This window comes from Crocuta crocuta, unplaced genomic scaffold, assembly GCF_008692635.1.
Source record: "Crocuta crocuta isolate KB4526 unplaced genomic scaffold, BGI_CrCroc_1.0 scaffold131, whole genome shotgun sequence".
Lineage (NCBI taxonomy): Eukaryota > Metazoa > Chordata > Mammalia > Carnivora > Hyaenidae > Crocuta > Crocuta crocuta.
In genome coordinates this window covers 8923250-8933954 of record NW_027528977.1, presented here as the reverse complement: position 1 = coordinate 8933954, position 10705 = coordinate 8923250, and positions in this window count along the sequence as shown.

Genomic DNA, 10705 nt, shown 5'->3' with positions numbered 1-10705 from the left:
TATTTTTATAATACTACTATGTATCCGTAAATAATACCATTGTTAGGGATGCTGGCTGGCTCAGTTGGTACAGCATATTACTCTTGATCTTGGGATAGTGACTTCATTTTGGGATCATGACTTCAAACCCCAAGTTGGGCAGAGAGCTTACTTAAAAAATTATATATATATATATAATTTTCACAGCATGTATTTATAATTTATTGCATGTTAATATGGTAGCTCTAGCTCACTTAATTACCTAGAATTTCATTTTCTTAAACCACTTTCCTGTTGATGCACATTTAAGTTACTTCCAGTATTTCCCAGTTTCAAATAAATACTGTAAGAAATGTTCTTGTACCTATCTACTTATACACACACATGAGAGTTTCTCTATGGTATATACATAACAACTAGAATTGCTGGATATGCCAGTCATCAATTTCGATAATCCCTTCATTTGATAAACAGCTTATTTGATAAATAAGCTCTCCAAAATGTTTGTAACATTTTGTCTCCCACCAGCAATACATGATAGTGCCATTTCTCCCACATCCTCCCTTTATTTGATTAATTTGGTCTGTCATAATGCACAGACTTCAATAAACCAAGCCCTGCCCAGACTGCTGTATGGCTTTTGGGGATCAATACCTAATGATCCACCACTGGGGAAGTTCTCATTCTTTTGTTCTTTATCAATCCAACCAAGCTTATGAATTTTTATTTCTTTCGGCCAGCTTGATCTATTAGTTGAAGGGGTGTTAAGATCTTCCTTCTTGATTATGGTTTGGTTAAACATCCTTCTGTGGTTCCTGATTGCTCTATCTTCTGGCAAATTATTCTTTTTTATCACAGGGTGTTACTTGTCACCCCAAATGATGCTTTTAATCTTAAATTCCACTTGTATGCTATTAATTCCATGAAATACTATTATTCTTCTGCATGGTTTTCTTTTTCACTTGTATTTGATTGTTATATTTTTCCTTTATTTTCATATTTCTGGATGGTTTTAAGTGTGTTTCATATTTACATATGTATGTACGTATGTATGTATGTATGTATGTATTTAGTAATCTCTACACCTAACATGGGGCTCAAACCACAACCCTGAGATCAAGAGTCATATGTCACATGCTCTACCAGCTGAGCCAGCCAGGGGCCCCTTCAGCATGTTTCTTGAACTAGATATAGTTTTGTTGTTTGTTTGCTTGCTTGCTTATTAATCAAATAGGATGATCTTTTAGTAAATGAGTTCTATTCAATGAACTCATACAGTGATCTTGGTGTATTTGCATTTATTCTACCATCTAAATTGGATCTTCTCTTTACTATCCCTTTTCTTTTTTTCTTTTCTCTCTTCTTTGGGACTGACAAAGTTTTCTATATTCTTTTCCCTCCTTTGTTGATTTTGAAGCTATGCATTGTATTTCAATTTTTTAACATACATATTTAGCTCTACATTTTTTCTACAAATTCTTAAGGTATTCAATGTTTTTATCTTTCTCCTTTTAAAAAAAGACCTTTTTATCTTTCTCCTATATAAAAGTTAAGCATTTTAACTACCATATTGTTTTTTAACTCTCAAGTTATTTTTTATAATAATTATTTTTACCTACTTAAATTATCAATACCTGTGCTCACTATTTTTTCTTGCATCTAATTTCTTCCCTCTAAGTTAGCTATTCTTCCTGTTGAAGTATATCCTTGAATAAGTCTATGGTTAGTAGGTTCTCTTTTTTTTTGTATAGGTATTTTGCATATTTTGTCTTTCTAAATGTGTATTTTCATCAAGCATTTATGCTACATTTCCTATACAGTGTAAGCAAATGAGTTCAGGAGAACTTTTCCATTATGGAAGTATTTCACCAGCAAAATAAAGAAGTAAAAATTAGAGGCATGTGGGGGCTCAGTCAGCTAAGTGTCCAACTTTGGCTTGGGTCATGATATCACAGCTCATGAGTTTGAGCTCCATATTGGGCTCTGTGCTAACAGCTCAAAGCCTGGAGCCTGCTTGAGATTCTGTGTCTCCCTCTCTCTCTCTGCCCCTCCCCTGCTCATATCTGTCTCTCTTACATATAAATAGACATTTAAAAAAAAGACGTAAAAATAAAATTTGAATATCATCATTTTATACCTTATATTGAATTAATAGATTAATGGCTGCCTGAATCACACAGAGAGATAATCAGCTATTACATGTCTCCTACATGCCACCTACAAAGAGGTTGGACTGAAAATTATACCTGAATCTGATCAAGTCCATAATCTCATTACCAGTTTATAGAAAATATGGAAGAAGGTAAATTACACGAGAATGCAATCGGCAAAATCCAGATGTAGGAAACTCTGTAAGACAAACCGAACAACCCGGTTTTTTCCAGAATTAAGCTGTAAAGGAAAAGAAGGGGGGCAGAGGGAGGATGGGGGGGCACTTGAAGAACTGGGAGAAACCTGAAAGATGCATATATACTTTTTAAAAAGCAGGTTAAACTATAGGGCTTACAGCTGCATCTTGGGCGACAGACTCTAAAGGAAAGAAGAAAATGATGACCATAAAAGTAAAGATGTGCTTACTTTTAGGCGAAAGGGAAAGGCTCAGGACTGGGACAAGGTAAATGAAGGCCTCTGGGGTGTCTGGAGGGAGGACCCACTTGGGATACAGCACAGAACAAGACCAAGTCCCCAACCCTCGGGGAGTTTGCATCATATTGGGAGAGATAAATAATACATGCATTGGGGCGCCTGGGTGGCTCAGTCAGTTAAGCGTCCGACTTCGGCTCAGGTCATGGTCTCACGGTTCGTGGGTTTGAGCCCCGCATCAGGCTCTGTGCTGAAAGCTAGCTCAGAGCGTGGAGCCTGTTTAAGATTCTGTATCTCCCTCTCTCTCTGACCCTTCCCTGCTCATCCTGTCTCTCTCTCTCAGAAATAAACAAAAATAAATAAAACATAAAAAAAAATTTTTAAAACAATACATGCATACTACAATGACAGCGATAAATGCTACAAAAAAGATATATGGCTTATCCTGAAACTTTAAAAAAGTGACAAATGAGTTTCACTCCTAACTTGCAATATATAGAAAACGTATAGAAAACTTGATAAAGTCAACAAGAAACACAATTTTTTAAAATATATGGCCAATTAAGAGAATAAAATAAAGAGAAAAGGAAGGACATGAAAGAATAAGAAAAAGAATCACAAAAAGCAAGGCTAAAGACAATATCCACAAAGGCATAAAAGAACATGCACATCCCAGGGCCAGAATTTTATGGAGTAAAACCCTTTACTAGTGCTACAAATTCAGTAGAGACAAAGGTATATTCTCTTCTTCTCTTTCAGATGACAAGATCTGGAGACCCCAGGTTTGTCCTATTTGGACCCTGGGCTGAAGTGACACTTTATGACCGCATTTCTGAAAACTGATTTTGTAGGGAATATAAAGGTGGAAGAAGAATATCCGTCGCAGAAGAGTATCTGTCACGGAAGAGTATCAGCTGCAGAGGTGCCTGAGCAAACCCTCCGGGACTGACACTACATGCCAGTCAGGCCTTCTTCTCTGCAGCGAAGCAGGGTCACAAAATGGATGCCAGAGAATGCAGAAGGCGTTCTCCTTTTGTTCACCTTGGAAGTTTCATTTATAGCTCACTTCTCCGGATGCAAAAAGGAAATCAATCTCACCACCTATAACAGTCACAAAAATGGCAACAAAATGACTATGGTTTTTAATTTCTTTCCCTTGTGGCAGCTTCAGTTTGTCCTCTTATTACTAGATTTATTGCAAATAACTATCCAAGTCAATAAAGCCACAAAAGGTTATCAGGCCCATCTCATCTGAAAAGAAGAATCCTAAAATGCAGCTACAATTCACTTTAAATATATAGAGTTTATGTGTATTACATTGTATAGTTTTATATTATATAATAATTGTATACGAATATTATAGCTACATTTTCACTTGGAAGGAGAATGTTAACATTAATTTGCAGACTGAGAGGACAAAAGCTCATCAGAGCAATAATCCAATAGTTAGCAGTATGACCTCAGCCAAATGCGGTCTCATAAGTTTTCCAGTAATACTGATTTTATTTCTTTTTTTTAATATTTTTATTTATTTCTAGGAGGGAGAGAGACAGCGTGAGCAGGGGAGGGTCAGAGAGAGAGGGAGACACAGACTCCGAAATAGGCTCCAGGCTCTGAGCTGGCAGCACAGAGCCCGACGCTAATTTTATTTCTTGTAACAAAACCAGATTTTATCCTGGTTTTAAAAGTATTATAAAAAGTAATACAATAAAGTAATGGACCAATAAACATGTAAAAGATGCTTTTTGAAAAAAAAAGTAATACAAACTCCTCATTTAAAAAACTTAAACAGTGGGGGGGGGGGTGGGGGGGTGGCGCCTGGATGGCTCAGTCAGTTGAGTGTTGGACTCTTGATTTCAGCTCAGGTCATGAGCCCAGGGAGTCGTGGGATCAAGTCCTGAGTCAGGCTCTGGGCTGAACGTGGAGCCCACTTAAGATTCTCTCCCTCTTCCCCTCTCCCCTCCTCATGCTCTCTCTCTGTCCAAACAAACAACAACTTAAACAGTGGAAAAAGTCTGAAAGTCACCTGTACTCTCTCAACAAAATCCCAGTCAAAAATCCCAGACTTTTCTCTTTGCCTACGCGTATGTGTGTACATGCAACCACACACATACACTTTACAAAAGCAGGATCAGTCTAAACATATTGTTCTACAATGTTATTTCTTACTTAATATATCATAGATATTTCTGATATGTCATAGAATGAAAAAGGAAATTACTGAGTAATATATATATTCAAGTATGACTCATATTTTGTTTAAGAATTCTACATGTTTACATCTAGATATAAATATAAATCGAGATAGACTTATGTATGACTTTATTTGCACAGGAAATGATCTAGCAGGGTATAAACCATATTTTTAACAGCAGGAAATGGGATGGAATGGGATAGAAGAAATATTAAATTTTATTTTATATATGCATAATCTCTTCCAAAAATGCATGTACTACTTCAGAAATTAATAAAAGTACACATCACAAGCAGCTTTTCATATTAATGAAAATTATTTATGTCACCATTTTAAATTGTTCTATACTATTCTGTTGCATTATAACACTATAGCATTTAACCAATTATCTGCTTAGGAGCTTTTAGGCTGTTTCCCATCTTCTGATATTAAAGCAATGTTGATATCCTTATGTATGTTTTCTGTAGTGTCTCATTAGCCATGGGTGTTATCAATTTTAATATATTTTTACCCACCAGCCAAAAATAGTATCACATTGTTTCAATCAGTAATCAGTTTTAATCAGTAGGTAGTATCACTTGATTACAAGTGGGATTGATATTTCCCATGTTTGTTTATTCGTTTTTCTTGTCTTTTCTTTTTTTGTTAAAATTTTATTTTTAAGTAGTCTTCACACCCAACATGAGACTCAAGCTCACAAACCTGAGACCATCCACTAAATGAGCCAGTCAGGCACCCTTTGTTTTTCTTATTTTCTCAATTAGCCTATTCATTATTTTGTCCACTTTTCTTGAAATTTTCCTATTTTTCTTAGATAACTGCTTATATGTCAGTTTATTAACCTTGTCTGTGATACATATGAAATATTTTTCCAGCTTTGCTTTTTGTCTTTTAGTTTTTTTTGGTCTTGCTTTTTTTGGGGGGGAGCATCCTTCTTTACTTTTTTTCACATGTTAATTTCACACACACATATATAATGATGTCTGTCCATATGTTGCTTTATTTCTCTGATTTGTCCATTTCTTGCACCAGGATCCATGGTTTCAATTAATGTAGTTACATACCTGGTAAGGCAATATCTCCTCACACTTTCCTTTTTTTTTTTTTAATTTTTAAATGTTTTATTTGTTTCTGAGAGAGAGAGAGAGAGAGTCAGCGTGAGCAGGGGAGGGTCAGAGAGAGAGGGAGACACAGAATCGGAAACAGACTCTAGGCTCTGAGCTAGCTGTCAGCACAGAGCCTGACACAGGCCTTGAACCCACGAACCGTGAGATCATGAGCTGAGCCGAAGTCGGCAGCCTAACCGACTGAGCCACCCAGGGGCCCCACACTTTCCTTTTTTTGAATGTTACTAGTTACTTTTGCATGTTATTCTTAGCAGTGAAATTTAGAATCCTTTTGTCAAATCATAAATGTTGGGATTGTGTTAAACTTATGGATACATTTGGGGAGAACTAACTTATTCTTAATATTGAATATGTCCCCAATCTTCTATGTCCCTCAGTCAAGTTATATAGTTCTATTTTATGTTGTGTGTTATGCCAATAAGAATTTTTATTTTTGCTTAACAGCATCACTGACATTTTATACCAGTCAACGCATATTTGTTGAATGAATAAGTGTGTAGTAGAAGAAACTTTTAAAAGCCATGATAACTTTATAGACAAGAGAGAAATGTGCCTTGATATCTGCAGAACTTGAAGAACTTCAAGAAGTACTTGATATCTAAAGTTCTATCTAAGAACTTCATATCTAAAAGTGAACTAAGCATTAAGTATGAAGTCCTCGAAGTCAGGCCTGGCCTTCTCCATGCACGGTGGACCTGGGGAAGTTACATACGCTTGGGGAAAAAAGTCTCAGCTATTGCTTCACTAATGCCAAGAGTTCTACCATTGATTTCACGACTTCAGATTAAGGGATTCTTTTTTCTGAAAATGCAAACAACTCTGAGAAAGGTAGTAGAACACTACGTACTAAGCCATTACAATCTTTCACACCTTTGTATGAATTAACTATTAGTTTTTCCCCAACTTGTAGCTAATTAAGAAGAGTATTTGATAAGAGGAGAGAATCAAAAAGGCAAAGAAGAAGGAGTAGTAGGATCCTGGACATACGAGGCACGTAGAGATAAAAAATAAAAATCAGCAGAAGGAAGCTAAACTGTATAAACTTTTTTGGGCAGGAAGCGCATCTTGTTCATCTTTAAGCATCATGCTTAGCACATGACAGACACTGTGTAGATATGTGTAAAGTGGATGAGTCAGCGGGTAAACAGCTCTGTTCACTTCACAGCTTTGCCTATGAGTTGTTCTGCCCAAAGCTGCAGTCTCGGGGCTATTTTGGGGTAACCACTGCTCTGCTATTCTATCTTCCTTTCCTTAGAATTACTCATATGGGCCGGGATGCCAGAATCTCATTGCTAACAGATGTTAGTTCAGCGCTGTAACAAACAACTGCTGCTAACTGATAACACATTTTGCATCGAGGTAAAACAGTAAGATGTCTATTTATACAGTATAAATGTCTCCCTATAGAATGAAGAGAGATTGTTATCGTCAGTTGTTTGGTCAGGTCAACAAGTAGTTCTTCTCACTCCTTATGGCTCAGATCATTTCAAAACCAACCCCACTGGGGAAGTACAGGGAGACTGGGGGATGAGGGATAAACAATAGATCTTTTCCCACTGTTTAGTTTTTTTCCACTCTTGGTGTTTATGAACTTATTATATAATGTAGCAAAATGATGACTCAACCATGGAGTCACCACTCTCCCAACTCCTGTTGGATCTGAGGAAAAGGGAGGAAAGCTAATGGCGTGAAAGAGCATTTGCTGCTAGCAGAGGAGAGGGTGTTGGATGGAAAGAAAAAGTGGTGACCTGTGATAATCAAACTGAGACTTTTTTAAATGTTTATTTATTTTGAGAGAGAGAGAGACACACACACACACACAGAGGATGAGTGACGAGCAGGGGAGGGGCAGAGAGGGAGAAAGACAATCCTGAGCAGGCTCCATGCTCAGGGTGGAGCCCAATGTGGGGCTCCATCTAATGACCTTGAGATTATGACCTGAGCCGAAATCAAGAGTTGGATGATTAACTGATTGAGCCACCCAGGTGTCCCAAATTGAGACTTTTAAAATTGATATTATTTTTTTTCTTTGGTGATGAAAAAAATATGTTGTGTTAAGATGCTAAAGTTTATTTCACATTCCCAATGATGGACATCAAATGTTGCTTTGGTTCCTATCTCCTGTGAGATCCATAAAGCTTGTACCTTATCTTCTTGGTTCCAGGGGTACCTTTAGTGCCCAGCAGATAGTGGGTATTCAGTAAATAATAGTTGAATGGATAAATGAATATTTAATACTGGTGACTCATTATTCTTCTGAAAATGAATAGAAAACCTTTAACAAATTAGATCTAAATAATTGGGATCACACTTCAAGGGTAGAGGGGTGTATTCTGGGATCTATTTTATGCCTAGCCTAAATAAAATAAAACAGCACTGACCATTCCTTGGTCTCAAACTAAGTCACCCTGAAAAATCTACCCATGTCCAATCGTTCTCTGAAAAGTTAAGACCTGGGGCTGTCTACACCAAGTAATTATTCATATAATTTTTACTGGCAAAATCCTAGGATAGATGCTTAACTCTCTACTTTCTGTTGTCAGCGTAGATGTGATCTAAGGCAAACGAAAAGAAATCATGCTATGTAAACTGATGCAAAATGTCAATCTAAGCTGATATTTTTCCTTTATTCTCCTGTGAATTAATACAAATTAGAGAAAGTGATTTGAGGTTACTACAAAAATAATTTGTTTTTACTTATTTATTAATTTTTATTTTTTAGAGAGAGCACAAGCAGGGGAGACGGCCATAGCTTAACTGACTGAACCATGTAGGCTCCCCCAAAATAATTTGTCTTTAAAAGATTACTCTGGGGGCACCTGGATGGCTCAGTCAGTTAAGCGTTTGTCTCTTGATCTCAGCTCAGATCTTGATCTCAGGGTCATGAGTTCAAGCTCTGCATTGGACTCCATGCTGGACATGAAACCTACTTTAAAAAAAATTACTCTGAAATTGAAACGATATTATTTTCTGTCAATTAAGATAACTGCCTATCTTCAACTTAATTTTGCATTCAAGTCTTTTGTGGCTTATTTAAGACATTTGCATTTAGCCCAAATCATGGCACTGTTTAACATTAAATAGAAGTTGTGAACTTAATATCAAGCAATCTTTTTTTTCAAATTTTCTTTTGATTTTTCTTTTTAACTTATTTTTGAGACAGGGAGAAAGCACGAGCTGGGGAGGGGTAGAGAGGGAGGGAGACAGGAACTGAAGCAGGCTCTGCGTTGAAAGTAGAGAGACATGGGGTTCGAACTCATGAGCCCTGAGATCATACCCTGAGCCAGGCACTTAGCCGACTGAGCCACCCAGGTGCACCTTCTTAAATCCATTTCATATGCCATGGTGTGGAGCAATAAATATGGAGCAAATATATACATGATATAGATTTTGGTATTGTGTTAAACATAAATTCAGCTACTATTTACAAAATCAGAAGTTACAGTTCTAATGATTGATGTTTCCAAGTTCAAACAGCGTTAAGAATCATCATTAAAAGTATCAACACTTTCAAAAAAAATAAAAGTGTCAACGGTTTCAGTAAATTTGATTAAGCTGGTTACAACTGCAGATACAACAGTTGGTGCTGTTTGGAGATAGTATACATGATTTCTTAAACTAGCAAATTCACACCTTGAACAGTTTTTGTTATGGTGGCCAATAGATAAAGAGTTGTTGTAAACAAAGGTGTGAAAAAAAAATCAAGCCTGTCCCCCTCAGTCGTATTCCAAATCCCCCAATACTACCCTGTTATTAATCTACATCAGCACTGATTTTAGACAGAGCCTTCTGGATTATCACCAAAAGCCTACATGGTCAGGTCATTGTCACCCATCTGCACTGCCCTGCTCATAATAAAGCAAACGTTATTTATGTATTCAAAGGAAGAGGAACGTACTTGAGTCAGTCCTTGTGGTCATAGCATGATCAATGGCCAATAGCTGGAGGATCTTGAGCCAAAACTCATACAAAAGAGGCTGAAAAATAGAGATCAAGGAGAGGGAGGAAGCATTTGGAGACTATTAAGTGATAAAAGGCTGCATGAATCAGCTTGCTGCATGTCAGAGAACAGTTGGATTTGACCTGACACACATGGTTAGGTCAATCCCTGGCCCTCGGCCACTGATTAGTCAAAGGATCCTGGACAAAACTAGGAAATTAGCACTTCAGTTTTATTTATTTATTTATTTATTATTTTAAAAATAATTTCTTAATGTTTATTTATTTTTTACAGATAGAGAGAGGGAGACACAGAATCGAAAGCAGGCTCCAGGTTCCAAGCTGTCAGCACAGAGCCTGACATGGGGCTCATACTCTCAAACTGAGAGATCATGACCTGAGCTGAAGTCGGATGCTTAACTGACTGAGCCACCCAGGTGCCTCTAGCACTTTTGTTTTAGTACTTTGCCTTAGGAAAGCCTACTCCTTTAATTCTCAAGCACCTGGTCCTTCCACCTCATTAAAATACGCTCTCAGGTCCTTCATGCACACAAATTGTTTAAGACAAAACAGATGCCCAGTATAAAATTTTGCTTTCCTCTTCCTTTGCCACAGTCAAATTACCAATGAAAATGTGCTTTGTATTTCTTCTAGAGTGTTTTTATCTTCATGGATACCAAATCCTGGAATCAACAGAGTGAGACAAGAGGGAGGAATTTTAGGCATCAGCTCTTGTGACTGCTTAGGCATCTGCTTCATTTGTATATGAGTCTTCTGGATTAGCTAACACCTCGGCACCCTCCATGAGGATAGGCTCCCTTCAGAGCGCTTTACACGTAATATGTTATTTTGCAGCAACCCTATGAGGTAGTATATTAGCCCA